This window comes from Ammospiza nelsoni, chromosome 10 (genome assembly GCF_027579445.1).
Source record: "Ammospiza nelsoni isolate bAmmNel1 chromosome 10, bAmmNel1.pri, whole genome shotgun sequence".
Taxonomy (NCBI): domain Eukaryota; kingdom Metazoa; phylum Chordata; class Aves; order Passeriformes; family Passerellidae; genus Ammospiza; species Ammospiza nelsoni.
Genome location: NC_080642.1, coordinates 22,529,093 through 22,551,825, shown reverse-complemented (window position 1 = coordinate 22,551,825; position 22,733 = coordinate 22,529,093).

Below are 22,733 nucleotides of genomic sequence, written 5' to 3'. Positions count from 1 at the left end.
TCTCTCCTAACTATTCAGGCTTGGTGTACAAGGGTTTCAGGTAGATGCTACCTTGGTTCTAGAAATGGATTTCATAAAGAATGGGATATTTCTGTAATTGCAGCACTGTGTTGTGTGCAGAACTGTGAATGTTCCACTTAATGGCCTCCTATAAAACCCCCTCACATTTGCTGGGAATTTGTTGCTGTGCTAGAAACTGTTCCTCCTCTTTGCACTGCTTTATTCACTCTCTTTGCTGTCATAATCTTAAACTTGACAGAAGCCATCTTTTGCTAAAAGTAAAGAAAAAATAAAACAACCCCGTTTGAGGCAGGTTTTTAAACCATAACAGTGGTGGTTTCTAGAACAAACACTCAGTAGATGATGAAAGAAACTGATTAATATCTCTGAGTATTTGAAGTGAGGACTGATAGCCAAGAGCTGACAGAGAGTGATTTAAAAATGAAAATGAAGCTATAATGTATTCAAAGGGTGAAATGGATATTACTTGGAGGGAGGGGGGGAGGTGTGCTGATGTATTAATTTTGATTTCCAAATTAAAGGAAAAAAACTTGGGAGCCAATTATTACCCAATTGCTCCAGGCTGGATTTCCAAGATGATGTACAAAAATGGCAATTATACAACATTATACCCCTAGAAAAACAGCACTAATCAAAGATCACTTCTGCAAGTGCCTGCAAGTTCTGACTGGCTGGATCCCAAGTTCAACATCCACCAGGAAAGAGGAGGGAGGAGAGGATTTATGCACTGCATTAGCACAATCAAAGATACAGGGAAACAGAGACTCATTTCCAAACTAAAATTGTGAATTGCATTCAATTTCATGGCTTACAAAAGGTGATGCTTTAGCAGCATGTCAGGGACCAAAAAAATCTGGAATTCTTATTGGGGAACCAAAGGGAAATGACCCATCCAGTAGGGCTCTGGTGGGAAGGAAAGATGAGGGAATGAAAAGCCACACCTGGTGATCTTCCTGAGAGGTGCAATCCAACTGAGAAACACTTGTTTGTTCCTTGGTTGCACGATTTTGATAAATCTTTGTCAAGTCCTTGACCAGTTTCCACTGGAAGCATTGTTCTAGCACGTTATCTGGGAGATATCTCAGGAGTCAGAGCTTCTGTGAGCTGCTCCTGCAGCCCTGTCCTGCCCTGTGGAGCATTGCAGAGCCTGCCTCCTCACCTCTGGGCAGCTGGCAGGAGCTGCTGCTGCTCCCTTCTTTCTCAGGAATCCTGAGGAACTCGATTTATTAAAAATGTGGATATTGATCTAGTACTGATATCCAACTGTGACGGACAAAGACTCTCTAACAGTTTAAAGTTAGAAAGTGTGTGTTTATTGTGGGATAGCTCCCAAATACACACTGAGATTTACAGGTCATTACAGAGTCCTTTTATCTATACAAGTATTGAATACCCAAAATACAAATACATATTCATAACTTTGGTACATCCCATTCCCAATATGGATATTGATCAAGTACCGATATCCAAAAACTCTATAATGGTTTAAAATTAGAAAGTGAATGTGTATTGTGGGATAGCTCCCAAATACACACTGAGATTTACAGGTCATTACAGAGTCCTTTTATCTATACAAGTATTGAATACCCAAAATACAAATACATATCCATAACTTTGGTACATCCCATTCCCAATATGGATATTGATCAAGTACCGATATCCAACTGTGACGGACAAAAACTCTCTAACAGTTTAGAGTTAGAAAGTGTGTGTTTATTGTGGGATAGCTTCCAAATACACACTGCAATTTACAGGTGATTAGAGAGTCCTTTTATCTGTACAGGTATTGAATACCCAAAATACAAATGCATATTCATAACTTTGGTACATCCCAGTCCCCACTTCATATGGTAATTAGTTCAAAAGTTATTAAGCATGCATGGTTTGTTCCTCAAAATGAGTCGGTGGTCCCTTTCATGGGGAGGGGTCCCAAAATGAGGAAGTAAATGAAGTCTTCCTCGTTCTGACCTTTCTACCTTTTCAATGCAAATATGACAAATGAACCCTTGGTAGAACTCCCATTCCCCATCTTCAATTGGTTTCAGAACAGAGGAGGCCTACAATTGTCTTATGTTCCTAAAAGCTATTTATCAGTTGCTATATTCTTCGTTATAAACCCAGCTAACCAAACATTGTGTTGACAAGCAATCAATTATTAGTTAACTACTAACTCTTAACTTCATCAAAGCCTACCCATTTATTTTGATTAACTCCAATAAAGCTTATCTCCAACTAAAACCTCAGCTCCTATAAAATCCCTAAATTATTTAAAGTTTATGTCTCAAACTTGTATTTATACCAGGTACATATATATGTGTGTGTGTGTTTGTGTGTGTGTGTGTTGTGTGCTTTTATACCTGCTTCATTACAGCAGATGTGTGCCATGCAAAGTCAGGCTCCACAAAAGATACTTCTTTTTGTGCTAGTGCACTTAGTGCTTGTAGCACTAAAAAATTACCCTGTCCAGCTCCACTGTAAAAAGAAATTCTGTTGTTGATGTGCTGGTCATCACAATTGATGTTAATCCCCTCCTTTCCCTGCTTTCCCCTGGTTCCCAAGTGTGACAGTGTTCACAGGGGTCTGAGGATGAGGGAAGAGATGAGGATAAATAAACTTCATGTTTCAGAAGGCTTGATTTATTATTTTATGATATATATTACACTAAAACTATACTAAAAGAATAGAAGAAAGGATTTCATAGGAAGGCTAGCCAAGAATAGAAAAAGAAGGAATGATAACAAAGGTTTGTGGCTCGGATTCTCTGTCCGAGCCAGCTGACTGAGATTGGCCATTAATTAGAAACAACCACATGAGACCAATCCCAGATGCACCTGTTGCATTCCACAGCAGCAGATAACCATTGTTTACATTTTTTTCCTGAGGCCTGTCAGCTTCTCAGGAGGAAAAATCCTAAGGCAAGGATTTCCCATAAAGGATGTCTGTGACGCCCAAGATGTGTGCCTCACCCCAGCAGTGCTCAGGGCAGGATGCACAGGGCTCTGAGCAGCCTGATGTGGTGGAAGGTGTCCATGGCAGGGGATTGCAATGAGATGATCTTTGGGGTCCCTTCCAGCCCAAAGCGTTCCCTGACAGCAGGCAGTGCCCATGGAAAACTCTCCCTGATCATGCCAAATGAGTTTCTGCTGCTGGTACCACCACACACCAGTGACTTTATAACCTGTTTGTGGATAGCTGTGGTCAAGGGCACCCTTGGGGAGCCAGGAGAGCAGGATTTGAGTTGCTTTATTGAGGGCAGTAGGTTGGGCTGTTTTCACCAGGCCTTCTAAATCAGTTAAACTTTGGAAAATGGATTTGTTTTCTTTTGGCTGGTCCAGAATATCCAATTAACATTTCAGTGACTTAAGCGCATCTTGTAATAATCCATCTCCTAGAGCTGCCTTAATTGCTCGTAGACAAATACGTTTCTGCCATAAAAAATGTATTTTTGGGCTGGAAGAAGATGCGGCTGGCAGCTCAGAATGCTGAACAGATGGCGGTGCAGAGCCCTGGACTGCCAATTCAGCTGTGCTTCGGGGTGCCTTTGGTGATCAGGCCACCCCTTTGGAATGCTGCAGAGCCAACAAGGATCCATCCAGGACCCTTTTATTACAGCTGCTGCTGTGTCCTATGCTGAGCCACTGAAAGAGCTGTTGTTATTTTCATTTTCACATAATAACCGTGCCCCATAAACTTCTGGATCTGCCCTCTAGCTGGGAGTGCAGTAATCAGATGCTACCTGGCAGCTGTGCTTCAGAGGAAATTATTATAAATATCTCAATTAAGTATTTTCATTCTTTGCACAAGTAGTGCTTGTTGAAAAAATACTAAAATAGAAAGGTTTCATGTTCTTAAATTGAAGCAAACTCTGATATTTCACTAATTGTGTACAAATGTGTTCTACTAATGCAACATTGCAGTTTATGTTAAATAGCTTCTTTGGACTTTGTGTAATTACTGTAAGTGTTCAATACCTGGAGATATTTCAGTCCAGTGGTGTATAATAAAAATTAACATCTGCAGCTGTACCGTTCACACAGACGTGATTCTCCCACCAAAGATCACTTCAAATTGCATTTTCCTCAACAGGGCAGAGAAGGAAAAGTTTGGGCACACTATAGTATATTCTGAGCATTAATATAATCAGGTTGTTTCATGCAACCCAGCAGCAAGGATGGAACAAGTATGTGTCAAAAAAATCTTTCAGGAGAATATTATCATTACATCCATTCATGTAAGGAAAAGAGTATTGAGATTTTTTTTTTTTTTGTGGCTTAGAACTACAGTCTTTGAAAGGAAAGGACTATTTCTCAATTTCAACACAGCACTGTATCCTGTGTACCCACAAAATCTGACAAGTGGTAAAAATAATTGCTGTAACCAAATTTTGGTACGTCTCAGTTTGAACACAGGGATGATAGTCTTGCCTTGATTGTAAGTCACACCTAAGGAGAAATTCCCTAAGCAAAAATGATGTAAATACTGCCTCTAAGAAATGTTTTTATGATATATGTGCCCATATGTGACAGTGTTCGCAGGGGTCTGAGGATGAAGGAGGAGATGAGGATCTGACTCCATGTTTCAGAAGGCTTGATTTATTATTTTATGATATATATTACATTAAAACTATACTAAAAGAATAGAAGAAAGGACTTCATCAGAAGGCTAGCTAAGAATAGAAAAAGAAAGAATGATAACAAAGGGTTGTGGCTTGGACAGAGAGTCAGAGTTTGGAGTTTGTGACTTACTCATCTTTGTAATTAGAATGTGTGAACCTATATGGGTGTCACAGACATCTTTTATGAAAAATCCTTTCCTTAGGATTTTTTCCTCCTGAGAAGCTGGGAGGCCTCAGGAACAAAATGTAAACAATGGTTATCTGCTGCTGTGGAATGCAACAGGTGCATCTGAGATTGGTCTCATGTGGTTGTTTCTAATTAATGGCCAATCACAGTCAGCTGGCTCAGACAGAGAGTCCAAGCCACAAAACTTTGTTATCATTCCTTTCTATTCTTAGCTTAGCTAGCCTTCTGAGGAGAACCTTTTCTTCTATTCTTTTAGTATAGTTTTAATATAATCTATATCATAAAATAATAAATCAAGCTTTCTGAAACATGGAGTCAAATCCTCTTCCGTCATCCTCAGACCCCTGTGAACACTGTCACACTGAGGTACCAGGAAATAAATTAAAGCCACTAAACAAGCCTGGGAGTGGTGTGATCAAGTGGAGGTTTATTAAAAAATTGGAGAGCTTTAACTCCAGAAAGAATTGTAAGAAAGCTCTTGACTCTGATCACTGCTGAGGTGTAGAATAATAAAAAGGTGTAGCAAAATTTCAGTTCTGAATTTCATCTGAACCAAAACCTAGTGGACCAGAGGGAGTCTTTCCTTCGACTTTGTGGATGATATTGCAAAAAAAAATTGAAAACACCCATGGTGATGCACTGGCTTTGTATTTGTGTTTTGTGTCTGAGTATTTTGTGAGATGCTGTGGGTGCTGTGGTCCCCAGTTCTTCCCAGAGCAGAAGCCTTGGAAATGTGTGTCCAAAGAGAAGAGAGAGACCAGAAAGGAAGAGATGCACAGAAATTACTCGGGCAGCAACACAGACACACAGCTGGGAGTCTGGTTCAAATCAGTTCAATCCCTGTCTTTTCCACTGATGCATATTCCTTACAGTTTTGAGAACTTGCATCTTTGCTGAGGAAAGGAAAAAAGGGGGATTTTAAAATTAATTACTTTACTCAATAAAATGGAGAGAAATGTTAAAAGAGAACTATGATAAACTGGGCAATCAAATACACAGGAAAAGACCTTAAAAATAACGCAGATGTGCCTCGTGCAGTTGTGTGCATACAGCAATTACAAGGTAAAACATCACATACATATGCAAATTTCTCATCCTGAGGGTTTTCCTTTGAAGAACAATAGTAGGTATTCATCACCTGAGGTTCATGCTAGCAGATTTCTTTTAACTGAACTCTAATCTGATGCCCAGGGTTGCATGTGCCTGTTGTCCAGATTACACTGCAGATTTAGGTATGTGATCAGATTTAGAGCTTTACTGGAGAACACAGTTTAAGAGAAACGTCATGAAATGTGTCCAATCTGCAGATGTACTGAGGGGTTCACCTTCACTTTTTTGACATTTTTGACTCAGTGACCTCTTGAAGGAACTGGTGTTTCAGGCTGATTTTGGCACAAGAAAAGGTACTACCAAATGTAACATCATTTCAACATGTTCATTTCAAATTCACATAAAACCACAGTTCACATGTAAATTATAGATTGAGCTAGGGCTATGATCATCTGTTTTAACACACATCTGTTTTTCAGAGCTACATCACAACGAGTAAAAGAATGTGAGGTAATACAAATCCTGAGAGACACAAAGATCTTGGTCAGTGTGCTGTGTGATTTTGCATTATTCACATAAATGTGCTGTGATACTGATGGATTAAATCAGTTTATTAGAGCTCCGTCCTTTGAGTTTTAAAGTTTCAAATCTTTAAGCTGAATGTGATTCACTAGAATTGGTTAAATTACTCTCTCTGTTGCAGTGTCCAACAAATCATCATTCCTCCAGTTCAAATCTCTCAAACAGAACATTTTAACCTTATTTATTGTGTGCATACACAGCAGGAAAGACTCCACCTTCTACAACACTTTACAGGCAGATGTAGTTAATTTCAGTCTAAAGGGATTGTGCTATTCTTGGTATTTTGCAAAACATTTTCTAAAAAATACAATTGACAGAGTTAACTGATAAAAACAAAACATTAATGTGAAAGAAAAGGAATATTTTTTTTCTTGCCTGCATTCAATGACAAAAATATTTGAATATTGTAACCACTGAACAGGTGGGGCTGTCACTTGAAAAATCTGCATGATCTAAATATATCAATCCTCTAACTATATTGGGTCATATTAAAAAGCAAACACAAAAATCTCCCTATCTGTAGAAAGAAAAATCTGTGGACTTCCTAGCACTCAATGCCTTTGTTTATAACTCACATACCTGCTCTGTGATTGATATAATTGTACATTAAAAAAAAAAATGTTTATTAAAAATTAAATATTAAAAATTTAAAAATTAAAAATATTAAAATTTTAATAAAAATTATTAAAAATAAAATTGTTTATTTAAAATTGTTTATTAAAAACCCAAACCCATAGAAAAATAAGTTATAAGTCAAATTCACTGGAGGTGATTATGCAGTAAAATGAATATGCAAGTAAAAAAGGTTGGATATAGGTATAGATAGAGTTTTTTTAACAGATAACAGATTTCACTTTTATGCTCAATTTCACTCACTTGTGTAAATGTCCAAACAAAGACATCTAATACAGTAATGGAAACTACCAGAAGTTTTCTGATAGCCAGAAATGTCTAAAATACACCCTACATTCTTAGAGACTTCTACGTAAATGCTGCACCATTCCAACCACGGACTGAATTTCACTGTGTATGCATTTGTGTCATGTTTTCCTATTTTAGTTGAGTTTGAATTAATCCTTCCCCAGAAGAAAATATTACATACTTTGACACCAAAACCAGAGTGGATTAAAAGAAGAGAAAAAAAAAATATGAATATCAGGAAATAAGACCAATTTAAAAGTCTGTGATTGTGACCAAAACTTTTACTGGAAATTAAGGCGTGTTTTTAATATGATGTCTCACGACTCTACAAAAGGAATCTTGCAGTAGGACAATTAAGGTAAAGAAGCTAACTTTAGGGGGGAGCAGGGGGGAGAAATGCTGTGCACCATCGTGCCAGGCTAAGCATCCCCCCTGAGCACCCCTTTGGGGACCACAGGACTTTATTTCAGAGTGGCAGCCAAGCCTCAGGAGGGCGAAGCAGGTTTTGCTGTGAGGTAGAGCAAAAGTACAAAATTATTCCAAGAACTCGGCAGATGAAAAGGCTCCACAATCAGTGGGCTGACTTAGAGTATCAGAGTGCTTGATGCTGGCAGTTCTTCATTTTCAGTCATAATTAGCCTATCATTTGCTCATTTTGCGCTCTTCTCAGCTACTCATTATTTCAGTGGCCATAGCTTCATTTGCACTCTGCCTCCTGTTCTGTTTCAGTACCTTTTATCCTCCAGGAAATCTTTCTTTTTGGTTCTTCATTGGCCTTGTGCTCTGAGGAGGCCCTGGGCCTGCAGGTGATGCCTTTATCTGAAGCAGAAACTGGGTCACTGCTTTTCATAAAACTGGGGATGCTTCTTCCTTAGATTCCATCTTCACCTGCTGCTCCTGCATTTTTAAAGCCATCAGACACATCCCAGCTCCCCGGGAGACTCTGGCACACGGCTCCCCTCCAGCAGGCCTCAGCTGGCTCTCCCTCTGCAGCTGGGAGAGCACAAAGAGCCCTTCCCCAGAAATCTGGCAATGCAATCCTGTAATTTGGCCAGGGGCATCACTCCTGCAGCAGCGCAGAGCGCCCCATCCCCTGGGGGCAGCCCATGCTGGTGAAAAATGCACGTATTTCATGATTGGCTTTTCGCAAATATTAAAATGAATATTTCATGTGTTGTGTTGGAAAGTTATGCTGTGTTAATTCTCTTCAGTAGTGTGTTAAATATAGTTTTAGGTTATAACATAAAGTTAAAATAGAAATTATGCTATGTAAGATTCTTTTTTTAAAGAAAGGACTCGCAGTGAGATAGCAGCCGCAGGACACCTGAATCTTTCAGAGAAAGAGAATTTATTGCCCTCTTATCAGAAGAAATGAACTTCTTCCTGCCTTGCTCAGCCATGACGACGCCGCCAGGATTCAGAGGAAGAAGCTGACACTGCCCAGACAGAATCCTGTGTTTGAATGGAATTTATGCATCATGGATGAGGTGTATGAATATGCAACAGGCTGTTCCTTTTAAGGGTTAATCCTCTGTTAATGGGTATCCTTTTCCAGGCTTAGAATAAGGTACCCGGACATGTGTAACTCTTTGTGTCTATTGTCTCATATTGTCCTAATCCAAATGGTCCAAAATATTACTCTAATTATATAGCTCTTTTTATAACCATTTTATTAACATTAAACTTTTAAAATTTTAAGAACAAGTGCTTGGCGTTTTTCACATGCTGCCTTGCCCGGGTTCAGCTGCTGCCTGGGGACTTGGCCTTGAGGTAGAGCATCCTGCTCACTCTGGCACTGCACCTTGGACTCAGCTTTGAGACACCCAGCCCTGCTCCCTGCTGGAATGAACACGGGCAGGAGATCTTTCTCCTTTTTAACGCCCTTATTAAAAGTGATCAGCTCGGGTAGGGAGAACCGACGGGTCGCGCTCACACCACTGCTGCTCCCAGGAGTGACTCGGAGGAGGAGGAGGAAGAGGAGGAAGAGTGCATCTGTGTCCATTGGTCTGTGGGCAGAGCTGGGGGTTCCATCCTCACCAGAGCATCGGGAAATTCTTCTATGTTCAACATTTGAGGTCCTATGTCTAGCCGACAGCTTTAGGTTTGGGTAAGGGGTAAAAAGGGTCTTGGTGGCTACTAGATTCTGTTCCTCTCGTCTAGACATTGCTTTGATTCATCAGTTTTGTGTTGGCTCGTTGTTTTTAGGGGTTTTTGGCTAGGTTTGGTGCGGGGTCCCTCCCGTGTCATGGTGGATCCGATGTCATTTGCTGCCAACTCGATGTCCCTTCACTGTCTGGGTGCCATCCTCCAGGGAGCAGCAGTGTCACTGACAACAGGGGGAATTCTTTAACCATCAATGACAGGTAGTTAACGAAAACAACAGGTGATTACAATAACAAACATTTACAACTCCACCCTGGCAGCAACTGGCCCAACCTGTGAATTCTGCAGCCTTTTAAAAAAATGGGCAACTTTTTCTACTCATAACACCTGCCCCGTGTGCCAGGGCTTGCCCGTGGCTGTGCAGGGCAGGAGGGCACTGCTGGCACTCTCTGCTCTGCCACTCACCTGGTTTGCCAAGGCAAAGGGAGCCCCTGCTGTAGCTGAAAACTAACCATGAGCAAGGTTTTTCTGTGTGGCCCAAACAGGATACACATGTGAGAGACAACTGCTCACTTTGAAAACTTAAAGAGGTTTATTAAACCTTAACAAAAATACATCAAAGGACTGCATGAGGAAAAAGCTGCAGCGCTGGGAACTGCCCCTCATGCACACCACAGGGCCAGTTCCCTTCAAGATGGATGCTCAGTGTTTTACACCCCTGGGGTTGCATCAGCCAGCCCTGGCCCCTCCCAAAGTCTGTCAGGCAGCTCTCCTTTGCCATTTATCAGTGCAAACTGCTTTCCTGTCACTGCATTGGAGCTCAGGTGTTGCCCTGCCCACCCCCTGAGCACCCCCAAGCTTTTCCATTCCCACTGCCCCAAGCAAGGGACACCTGTGCAGCTTCTTTGTACCTGTCCCAGACAGCCCAGGCTGTGTGATGGCAACAATGCAGGGGGAAAGGGAACTGTGGGGAGAGCAGAGGGCATCTAAACTACAATAACATAACTGTACATCACTAAAGCTTTTATTAATATTCACACAATAGTTATCTTTTAATTGTGAGAGCAAATCATCTCATTATCCATCTATAACACACATTAAGTATATTCAGAGCTCAGGGTCTTTTCAGAAGACAGCCAAACAATTCAGGAAAAAATATGTAGCTAAAGCACTCACACAGTTTAGTTTGTGCTGTCGTGATGTTGTGGAAGAGCTGTGATTATGATGGGGGAGGTTAAATGTTTGTAGTGCTAGACAGTCTGAAACTGGCTCTTGAGTACACAGAGGTTATGTCTACCTATTAATTTTTTCCTACTTATGGTGTCCTTAAATAGCACAGTTTATATTCTCTGGCTGTGCACTTCTTTCCCTACAGTTTCACTGAGACCAAAGAAATTTTGAGGGATCTTATATATTTAACAGTACAGCCTTTAATAAACGCAGAGGTAACAGAAAAACCCTTCCTTATTCAAAGATAAATTTAGACAATAAATTTCCATTTGTTTATATAAGATAAACCTTTGATTTAATCAAAAATAAATCCATGCCAAAGTGATGGAATCGAGGATGCTTATCTGCTGTAGATACACTGGGAGAAGGGCAAATCTGTATTTTATCTGACTACAGGAACTCCACTCACAGGCTTAGATCTTGTCTTAGAACCAGCCCATTAGTGAGAGTAAGGTTTGTTGCACCTTTTGTTTGGCATTTAATTTATTGATGAGCTTATTTGAATAATGGCAGTTGTGGTGATGGGCTGTTTGTAGCTATCGATGCTCTACAGAGCTGGGCTGAGGCAATCAGCAGAATTAACCCAGGCAGCTGAGCCGCCATCCTCACTGACCTGAGCTGGATTCACAGCAGTGACCCAGTGCTAAAAGACCCCATTACCAGTCCCCAGAGCCTCCTGCTCTTCCACAGTGCACAGAAAACCCGGCCACTGGAATTTCAATACTGAAAACCCTGTGATCTGCCAAAGTACAATTATGATTCCCTCATCCTGATTTTAGCCCTTTTTTTCCAGACTGGGTGGTGAAATGAAAGGCAAAACTCACTCTCTGCCAAGGAAGTGAAGCAGAAGCACAGCTCAGCGAGCAGTACAAGGTGTCACTCAAGGGAGAGGACTTAATTCTTCCCCACTGTCATTCACACAGGGTAAGCACGGCTGAATGGTAATTTAGGGAGTGCAGGAGCAGTTAGGATTTGCCATAGCCCAGTGCCCACAGCCCTGAGGGAGCACACAGCCTGCACTGCACTCTTGGGGAAGCCCAAAATGTTGTGGGCTGGGAATACAGGCAGGACACACCAGAGGCAGTGCTGTGCAGGGGGACGTATTTGGGAACTCAAGGCTGACTTCTTCTCAAGTTGCTGTTGATATTTGCTGCCCCAAGATGTGCAGGATGTCTCTGCACATCTGTCAGCCTGCACAACTGAAGAACAAGCTGAGCTCTTCACTTTTCGGTCTTGATGTTGTTTATTAATTCTTATCTATAAAATTTTCTTTCTGCCCAGCCGAGATCTGCTCAGCAGGGCAGCCACAGGCACTCTGTGTTGTCCTTTTATACTACAAACTACATATAACATATTTACACTTAATTCCCAATACCTATCACCTATGTTAGACAGTGAGCTTCTACTCTAAACCAATCCCAAAGAGCCAACATCATTGCAGAAAATGGAGAACAAGAAGAAGAAAGGCTGGACATGCCCTGATTCCTCCATCTTGTCCCCATAACCCCCATACCAAAAATCGTAAAATCTACATTTTCACCTTGTGATCATTTTGTTGTTACACAATTCAAACCTGTGTGACTTTCATGTCCTCATACAAAGCTGGCAACTTGCTCCAAGGTCATAATCAAATCTCCAGGTGTTCTGGGCAGCATGCCAGGGTCTCTGAGCCCCCAATGGGGCCCTTGGCAACTCTGGACACCCAGAGGGATGCACTGAGTTCCAACAACTTCTGAGCCTGCTTGAAGGCTGAGGAGCTTCTGCAATGGAACTGGAGTGAGTCAGGAAGCAGAAAAGGACATAAAAGATTGTAAGATTTGGGTGTGCAGGAGTACCTGCATGTCTGTGTGGAGGCAGCATTGTAGGAGAGCAGTAAGAACAGTTATTCCCAAAGGGAAATCAAACATTGTAGAACAGTAGGAACACAGTTATTCCCAGAGGGAAATCCAGCAGTGTAGAACAGTAGGAACACAGTTATTCCCAGAGGGAAATCCAGCAGTGTAAAACAGTAGGAACACAGTTATTCCCAAAGGGAAATCAAACAGTGTAGAACTGTAGGAACACAATTATTGCCAAAGGGAAATCAAACAGTGTAGAACAGTAGGAACACAGTTATTCCCAAAGCGAAATCAAACAGTGTAGAACAGTAGGAACACAGTTATTCCCAGAGGGAAATCCAGCAGTGTAGAACAGTAGGAACACAGTTATTCCCAGAGGGAAATCCAGCAGTGTAGAACAGTAGGAACACAGTTATTCCCAAAGGCAAGCCCATCAGGGAACCAAGGAGAACCAGAGATACCTGCAGGACAAGGTCTGGAGCCAAGCAGGGACAGCGCCAAACAAAGCAAACCAACAAGTGGATGTCAGGTTAAGATACCAAAAGAACAGGAGAAGAAACAAGAATCTACAAATGGCTTTAAACTGAGGCTGAAAGCCAAGGCTGGAGTTTATGAGCTGCTCCCGGGCAGGGATGGGATCCTGGGTGAGGCTGCTTAGAGCAATTAGTGGCTGTTAATGACCTCTACAATGCGAGATTAAGGCCACTGAAGCCACCTGCAGTGATTAATCACAGGATGAGCCTTACAGCACTTCCTTACTCTCCATTAGTATTCTGAGAATAGGTAAATCAGCCGGAGCAACTCAGCAATTACAGCATGGGAACCTGCAGGAGCAACTTAATTTGGAGTTGGATAGGATGGAGTTTCAAGAAAGAAAATTGACAATTAAGAAAATTCATCTGTGCTTGATTGGAATGAGCTCTTAAATTATATCTAATTTTACAGAAACCAAAAATAAAATAGATTATTTTAATAGAAACTTCTTTTTTTTTTTTTTTTTTTTTTTTTTTTTTTTTTTTTTTTTTTCTTTTCCTCCTAACTCCAGTTAGGGAAAAAGTAATATTAGTCCTTTTTGATGAAGAATTTCCAGTTGACTGCACTGTTGAATAGGGTACACTTAAACTGAGTGCAGCAAAACCTTTTCTTCAACGACTTACTCTTTTGATGAAAAGTACAATAAGCAGAAGCATGTTTGACCAGCTGAGCTTTTGTAGATGTTTTTGGTGCACATTATATAACAGGCTCTTAAAATATGGATGCAGTGACTGGCTTTTCCTCCCCTTTTTGGGAAACTCAATATGCCTTTGTGGTGCCTGATTTTTCCCATTTATTGGGTTTGCCATTCTAGGCTAAAGCATCAAACTGAGCTCAGAGTGTGCTTTGAGGTAGGAGTTTTAATTTATTCAGTTCCTTACACCTTGCCTGCAAAAAGGAGCACTTGAGATTTATCTGTGTCATCATTAAAGTAGAGAGAATGCATTAAGAAAAGCTGATAGACAGTAAAATTTGCTGTCTCTTTGCTTTTCATTGGCACTGACTGTGAGTTTGGCTTCTTTCTTTACTCATGAAATCTTAGGAGATAAAAAAAGTTACAATTCCTCATTATTGATAACTACCCACCTGATTTTGTGCTGTTATTAGGACTTTTTATATATAGGATTTAAGGATGATAATGGCCATTTAATTCTGGGGGTTGAGATGTGATAGGTCAGTCATGTGGCACGAGTTCTTTTAAGTGTGAAAGGAGTAAGTGGAGGTGGTTTTGATTAAGTGGGGGCTTAAAAACGTGGCCTGGAGAGCAGGGAAAGAATGGTTGTCACAGATTTTTAAGGAACCTTCTGTGCCTTTCCCTTCCTTGATTGCCAAGGGAATCTCTGGGCACTTTTTCCACGGAGCAAGGGAGGATTTGCACCTGAAGGTGGAAAGATGAGTGGGAACTTTTGCCTGTGAGATGGAGATGTGTGCTAGTGTTGGTACTAATAATTTGATGGGTGTTAAGGTCATTGAAATGGGTCTGCATGCCTTTGAAATGGGTCTGAATGTCTCTCCTAACTTTGGGCAGGAGGTTCCTCACCAGCCCCAGACAGTTTGGCTCCCAAGACAGACAATGGTTTGCACAAACCCAGTTATTTCTAAAAGCACTTCAGAGTTCTGATACTGTTCAGTTGCACCAATTACATCTAACTATCATTTCAGTGTATTTTCATCACTCAGTTTCAATGGAAAATGACAGCAGAATGAAAAAATATAATGATGACAGAATGAGGAATGTGCATCATTTATTATCAAGGTCTGTGCTGTCCCAGTTCCTGATTGGTTTCTTTTTCTCTAAGGGAATGGTTAATGTGTGATATTCTGATTTTTAATGATGACTCATATGGAGTTGAGGGTCTGGGGTAAAGCTGTTATTTAAACTCTTGTAATTTATTATGAATATATAAAATAAATAAAGTACTTGATTTGCACTGTATCATTAGAATTTGTGCCTAACCCTTTTAAATCTGATTAGTTATTTTATGAGAGTAGAATTAGATGTTTGCAGCAGAAATGCCAAGAGGTAAATTTGATGTCTCTATTTAAAAGAGAATCACTTAATCCAATCTCCCAGTATTTATGTTAGTTCTGTGGACTGTGAATCATTTTCCTGATTTGAATTTCCCTCTGCTCACTCTGAATGCTTTTTCTGTCTAGAATCTGAAAATTAAGTAAACATTGTGTTTGTTTGTTTAATTAACTAATTTTTTTTTAGGAAAAAACCAAAAATTGCCAATCACCATCAGTTATTGGAAAATACACAGTTATGAATATAATGAAATACTGTTGTGGTACTGGGAACTTGTGCAGCTTTGGACTTTTTAATGCAAATAATGAAAATTAATTGAAATAAGTGTCAGTGAAATTTGTTTTTAAAAGACCATTGAAAAACTCATGTAGAAGATGAAGAGGTTTTATTTTTGTTTTTAAAATGCAAGCTCTTCCCCAAAAAGCTGGCAGAGATAAAGAACCATATAACACAGCGTATGTGTCCTGCCAGGGAAGGAAGCCCCTGCCTTCCCCTGCAGAGCCAGGCTTCTCCAAGGTTCCAGGGATGTTTGGTTCAGATTCTGAGGGAATCCCTGCCCGGCACTGGGATGTGGGGGAGCCCCATCCTCCTTTCACAGATTGGCCAAGGTGCTCTTTGCACTGAGAATTGAATTTGGGCAAAGTTTAGGAGGTCCCTTGGATTATAGTGAGAGACCTTCATGGGCAGAGAAGCACAGGTGTGTCACAGACATCTTTTATGGAAAATCCTTTCTTTAGGATTTTTTCCTCCTGAGAAGCTGGGAGGCCTCAGGAACAAAATGTAAACAACGGTTATCTGCTGCTGTGGAATGCAACAGGTGCATCTGGGATTGGTCTCATGTGGTTGTTTCTAATTAATGGCCAATCACAGTCAGCTGGCTCGGACTCTCTGTCCCAGACGCAAGCTTTATTATCATTCTTTTTCTATTCTTAGCTGGCCTTCTGATGAAATCCTTTCTTCTATTCTTTTAGTATAGTTTTAATGTAATATATATCATAAAATAATAAATCAAGCCTTCTGAAACATGGAGTCAGATCCTCATCTCTTCCCTCATCCAAGAACCCCTGTGAACACGGTCACACAGGTGTCTGAAAATGCTTTAGTTGGCCTCAAGGACAGGGGCACAACTGAGTGGGTGCCTGGTGCCACCGTGCACAAATCCTGCACTCCAATAATGCAATAATGTGTCCAGTCTAATTCCTGGCACTGCTGGGTTATTCTGAAGGACCTTGTGCATCTGTATCCCCTTGTGTTCCAGCACCACAATCCCAGGGCCAATTCTGCATATCCCCACCTCCTCATAGACATGTGGATCAAATGCACTTTATAACAGGGGATCCATAATTTTCCCTCTGTCTATTAATTCTAAAATCCAGGTACTGTTACCATGCTAATTCTAGCTCTAGATTAGAACAAAACCGAGGGTTGGAAGTTGGGATATCATTTATACCTTTATTTGTTCCAAATATGCTTCCTTATATTAATGTTTAGAACACCCCAAAATCTCATGCTCTCTGAATGTTACTAAATGTCACTGTGCAGTTGATTAATTCAGCTTTATCATGTTTTCCAAGAGTTCCTTGGCCTACTTAAAAACGTCCACTTGGAAAGTGCCCTTGAATCCAGCAGACAGCATGTGATGTATGAGACAGAGTCCAGTCAAACAAACTTTCTGAGCACAAGTGGAGAGGATTTATGACTCCAGCTTCCTCCTGTAGGAGTGCATGATCGGTGGGTTTGGGCTGTTGTGGGTTATTTGTGTGGCAGTGAAAGCTGGAAGTCTCAGGAGATTCTGTATTCAGGGCCAGCTCTTTCACTGGGCACATCGGGAAGGTGAGCAGAGAGCTGAGGTTCCTCCAGTTCTCACAATAAATGAATGGACAAGTTGGCATTTTGGGTGCCTGGCTTGTTAGAGAGGGTCTGGGGAAAATACAAATCAAAATGTAAAGCCTGAAAACTGTCCCAGTGGAAGCTGCCCAGGAAATGTGGAGGAAAACAAATAATGTGGAAGAAATAGAGTAGCTAGGAAATTGTGATTTTAGATATATTGATTATTTGTTTGTTTGTTTATTTGGGCTGTAAGCAGGGAAATTGGAAAGGTTCATATGTTTTGCCCATAGTTGATATAATACAGAGAGGCTTCAACTGTAAAATGAAAATCAAGGTTCAGTTTTATATGCCAGCTCCTCTCAAATTGGATATTTGTGTTCCAGTTTCTAGTTCACGCCTATTTCTAATACATTTTGCTAGTAAAACACAGAGGTTCTGGTGGTTGAAGTGGTTACATATCACGTCACATTTTGGTTAATTCCTACCTAAAATAATTTATCCCTTTATCCATTTCTCTCCACCCAGATTTAATTAGAAAATCATAATATTAAACCATTCTGGGCTGCTGAAACATTTGATTAATTTAGTGTGGTTGCAGCTCTGTAATGAAACCCTGCAAGCAGTGGAGAGAAGCTTTCCACAGCTCCATGAGCACAGCTGTGAGTTATGGCTGTGCTAACACTCCAAGGAAATAAGTGCAGCACTCAGTCTCAGTGGAAGCTTTCCATCCGATTGGATTTCCAGTCACAGCTTCCTCCCCTTGTGCTGCAAGGCTGGGGCTCCTGGGAAGGTGCTGGGCTCTGTCTTGGAGAAGGGCAAATATTTACAGTGTCCAGACTGCTTTCTAGTCAGCCATAAAGATGGGCGACCACAGCACAGGGCTTGGAGAGAAGATTTAAGCGAAGGAGAAAATACAAATGAATCTGACTTACTCAGAGCAGAGTAAATGGTGAAATTTGCAGACACAAAAGACAGCTTTGGAAAACATCATATTAAATTATGGGGAAGGTTTGTCTCGAAAAAACCCCAAGACACCATCTAGTTTATACTTTTTCACGAGGCAAGATAACTTCTACCAAGCTTTTCCCTGATAAATGTTCCTGTAATGTGTTCTCCAAAAGCCTTCAGTGCTAAAGCAATGCATCACAGCTCTCCACTGTCCTCACCACGGGAGTTTTCTTAGTGCCTTGCCCAAATCTTTCCTGCTGAATGCTGAGCCCATCACTTTTTCTTTTGCCCACAGAGGATAAACAATTTATTAACTCCTTCTCTTCCCCTCTGTGTTGTGTAGGTACAGATTTAGAAGCACAGAAATATGAGTTTTGAAAGAACACACAATCCCATTTCAGTCCTTTCCTCAGGAATTTCAATAGAATTATGATCCTGTGACATCAGCTTGGGTCTTGGGTGGTTGTTCTTGTTCTCCTACAGGCAATCTGTGGCGGATGTGAACCTTCAGTGAAGTGCTCAGATGATCTATTCCAACAGAGCCACTGCCAGGCTGGATGCAGGAATGACATTTTGTATTAGTTTGGGATGGAGCAGTGATCTGATAATGCTGTTTTCAATTTGTGATCTACCAAACTCTGGTATCCTTATCTGGAAAACTGGTGCTTCTTCCATTTTTCCTCCATTGTGTTTTGTGGGGATTTTTCTTGTATCTTTGTTGTTGTTGGGCTTTTTTGTTGGTTTTGGAGGGGATTGGTCCTCACTGCAGTGCTTTGCATTTATCCATACTGACTTACACCTGTGTATTTCAGACCTTTTCTTCAATTCCTCAGGATCATTCCCAGAGCACTAAGAGCTTTTTGTGTTATCACATTCTGTTTCTATTTAATCAATCAACAGCCATTTAAATTTTCTTCTCGAATTTTGTTTTGCTTGGTTATTTACATGGAAAAAACAGAAGCAGTCTGCTAAAAATATACGTGCATGCATTTGCACATGCTGTTTCATTTCAAATAATGCCTTGTGTCTGGCAATATTTAGTATGAATGGGAATGTTCAGAAAAATATGTAGGAGCAGATGGAAAACCAGTTTGAAAGACTCTGAGGGGAAGAGTGAGCCAGTAGAGGCTTTGAGTCTGAAAATCTCCAATGAGGAGCAGCATGGAGGAAGAGTTGAGTTTTCTTGTGAAAGAAGCCAAGGGGCATGGAGAGCTCACTCAGGGCTCACCCAGAGCTCACCTGTTCTTTGCAGGTGCCACAAGGCACAAAAGGAAGAGAACGATCAGAAACATCGGTTTTCTTGCTCTTGGCACAATGGAAGGATGGATCATTTCCACAAAATGTGTTCACCTTTGTTACTGAGATCCTGCTCTGGAGCTTCCTTTCTGTGCAAGGCATTTGAGGTTGTGAAAAATGCATGTATTATATGATTGGCTTTTCGCAAATATTAAAATGAATATTTTATGTGTTGTGTTAGAAAGTAATGCTGTATTAATTCTCTTAAGTACTGTGTTAAATATAGTTTTAGGTTATAACAAAATGTTAAAATAGAAACTATGCTGTGTAGGATACTTTTTTAAAGAAAGGACTCACAGCGAGATAGCAGCCACAGGACACCTGAATCTTTCAGAGAAGAAGAATTTATTGCTCCGTTATCAGAAGAAATGAACTTCTTCCTGCCTTGAAGACGCTGTCAGGATTCGGAGGAAGAAGTTGATGATGACCAGACAGAATCCTGTGTTTGAATGGAATTTATGCATCATGTATGAGGTGTGTGAATGTGCAACAGGCTGTTACTTTTAAGGGTTAATCCTCTGTTAACGTGGGTCCTTTTTCACGCTCGTGCTGCCCATAAAAAGGTACCCGGATGTCCATAACTCTTTGTGTCTATTGTCTCATATTGTCCTAATTCAAATTGTCCAAATTATTATTACTCTAATTGTATTCCTATTTTTATAACCATTTAATTACTATTACATTTTTAAAATTTTAAGAACAAGTGATTGGTGTTTTTCACAAGGTGTTCTGGGAGGAGTGAGGGTTCTCTATCTCTCTGTCTCCAGGAGCACTTGGTGCTGCCTTCACTGGCTCAGTTGTTGATATTTGTGAGGCAGAGGTGACAGCAGGGATGGTTCCTGAAGGACAATTCCCAGAGAGAATCCTCCCCAGTGTCATCCTGGGCTAGCACTGGTGGGGAGCTCCTGCTCTGCTCACATGCCATGCCTGGCATTTGGCAATTCTCGTTCCAAAATAGGAGTGCCAAATAAAGTTGGATTCCAAAGCGCTTCAGCTCCCCTGAGGAAAGCAGTATTTACAAGGACAGAAATAGATTTAGCATCGTAGCAGCGGCCCTTTAATGCATGTTTTAAATACTAGGCACTCCTCTGGGGGAAGCAGTAGGGAGAGTTGTAGCTGTGTATAAATAAAAGGCCCAAGCTGTAAATAGCAGAGGTGCAGAATGAGGCCTTTTGGAGAGCTTGTGACTGGACCTTAAAAATTCCTCGAAAGTGCGATTTGAAAAAGCAGATTTTCCATTCTCCTTTTAATTTCAACAGTTTTAAGATGGAATGCTTAACTGAGATCAGGTTGCCAGTGGTAAAATTATGCTTTTTAATTATCTGCTGTCGCTTCTAGATGACCTTGGGATTTATTGATGTGGAATTACCAGTCCCTGGTGTTTCCATCTTTTACATTTTTGCAGCACCAGGAAATTTTTTCTCCTCCAGACAGATCCACCTGGCATGTCCTCCATGACCACAAATCAATTAAATGGTCTTGCCCAGAATTGCAAAATTTTACAGATTGAAATCCAGCAGTTGTCCTTTACTGTAGGCTGTGGAGAAAACTTTGTAAAATGTGATAGAATAGGAAAAACACTTTTTGGGTCAGGCCAGGCAGCATGAGAAACTGAGAGCTGGAAAATCATCATGAGAATGAGGAGAATTGAGGACAAGAACCTGGGCATGGAGTGTGTGTGTCGATGGACAAGAGTGGTGGAAGAATTTCAACTGACCAGCTCTAGAAATCACTAAAAACTCCTAAAAAAGGAAAATATTTTAGATATTTAAAAATTCTTCACTTCTGTTTGAAACTATTGTGAAACTTGAAAGTGTTTTCTATTATGTGATGCAAGGGAAAAGCTCCCAAACACTGAAGATGATGCTGCCATTCCTGTTTTAAGCAGAGAGCTCTTGCAATCTGTCAGTCTGAGTAAAGAGCAAGGGCCAGAAGCTCAGAGCCTGGGCCACAGGGAGTGCCTTCACCCAGAGATTCTGGATTTCCTTGGCAGCTTTCTCATTGTCTGTAAATCTAAGGCTGAGTTGGTCATTCGGGGATCACAGCACAGCTTCGAATTCTGCAGGTTTGAATTTAATCATGAACCTCAGAAGCCATTTCTGATAAAATTTTCATGAAAATTTAGTAGGAATCTGTTTCAACAAAGTAATATTTCTTTATGTAATCCCTAAACATTTTTATTAATCTACTACTGAAACAGACCTTTTATCCTTTGTGTTATCAAAAAGCTTCATCCTCTGATCCAAAGTGTTTATGCAGAGATTTCCCAGAAGCCAGCAAACACCAAGACTCACCAAAAGAGAGATGCCAGAATTTCTTGAAATTCATCAAATATCTGTGCGAGGGAATTTGTGTCAAATGACTTTAACAGCCGTAGTCTTTTCAGAAATCAGGCTTTATAAAAAAGTTCAGAAGCAACAGAGTAATGCCCTTTTACACGGACTTGAAAGGAACTCGGTGGAACAAGAACAAGAAGTGTTTCTATTCTTTTTTCTTCTTTCAATAACTGTAATTAAATTTCCACTGGTGTGGGCTCCCTCCTTCATTGCAGTAGTTGCTCCTGCTCTGTTTTGCCAGGAATTGCCAATGCAGGTTTTGGAAGGAGATGCCACCCAAGAGGGAATTGCCAACGTCAGGGACTGACATGGCTCCTGACAAGCAGTTGCTGGAAGAGCAGGGAAGAGAAACTTCTCAAGTGACAAATACTAAAATGGGTGAAACAAATGCTTTCAGAGTGGGGCTGGATGGGAATGTTCTTGTGGGGAGGAATCAAGTGACAGAAATATATATACAGATATATATATATACACACACACACATATATATCTTTGGGTAGTGCTGGGAGCAGAGCCATGCAGGATTCTGACAATTCCAGCAGAAAATGTGCCTGGGAGCAGTAACCACAGCCGAGCTGCTCGTTCCCTGAAGGGGAATTTGCTAACTCTGGCAGCAGCAGCAGCAGAGCTGAGCCTCTGCATCCTTTCATTCCTCTGCTCTCAGACCTGCCTGACCCTCGGGACTGTGCAAGGATTGTGCACTTGGTTTAGTTTTCCTCAAAATCCCCTTCTCCCTGACAGTTTCTGTAAGTTTCTGGTGGCATCCAGCAGGGATTGTTGTTTTGATGTGCTGATGGTGCCTCACAGAGAGCTTGGAATAATTCCTGCCTGTTAACTTCTGTGTACTCCCACAGCAATCAGCACTTTCTAACGGAGTCAGCTAATAAACCTGTAAAATTCCTTGCAGAACATTTTAGGACTGCTTCATCTGGACCTTCAGAAGGTTAAAAACTGCAGTTATAGTTTACAGTATGGGGAACAGCAACTGTCTGAAGTCTAGAAAGCCTGGTAGCTTATGGAAATAATTAAAAGTAACATTTCAGGCATCTTTTTTAAGCAGAGATTGTGTATTGAGAGCACTCTCTAATACTGACAGGGACAGCTGGCACAAGCCAGCTAAAGCCTATCCTTCCTTTATTCCCAAGAATAAGAGATGAATTGTTCTTATTTAGACAAATGCAGCTGAGATGTCTGTTCCTTTTACATAGAAACT